Consider the following 305-nt stretch of genomic DNA (forward strand, 5'->3'; position numbering starts at 1 on the left):
ATATACCCAGAGAAAACCATAATTCAAAAGGACACATGCACCCCAGTGTTCATAGCAGCACTATTTACAATAGCCAAGACATGGAAGCAACCTAAATGTCCGTTGAGAGATGATGGGTAAAGAAGATGTGGTGTACACACACACACTCAAACACACACACACAGAGGAATATTACTCAGTCATAAAAAAAGAATGAAATAATGCCATGCAGCAACATGGATGGACCCAGAGATTATCATACTAAGTGAAGTAAGTCAGACAGAGAAAGACAAATATCATATGATATCACTTATATGTGGATCTAA

The 305-nt window shown here is 37.7% G+C and overlaps 1 protein-coding gene across 5 annotated transcripts in view; it reads left to right on the forward strand.

The window, feature by feature from the left end:
* The window catches only part of DDX52 (DExD-box helicase 52), a 29,507-nt gene that overhangs the window by 18,779 nt on the left and 10,423 nt on the right, over positions 1–305 (forward strand). The gene's annotated exons all lie outside the window — the stretch shown is intronic.

The sequence above is a fragment of the Physeter macrocephalus genome, chromosome 14, assembly GCF_002837175.3.
Source record: "Physeter macrocephalus isolate SW-GA chromosome 14, ASM283717v5, whole genome shotgun sequence".
NCBI lineage: Eukaryota > Metazoa > Chordata > Mammalia > Artiodactyla > Physeteridae > Physeter > Physeter macrocephalus.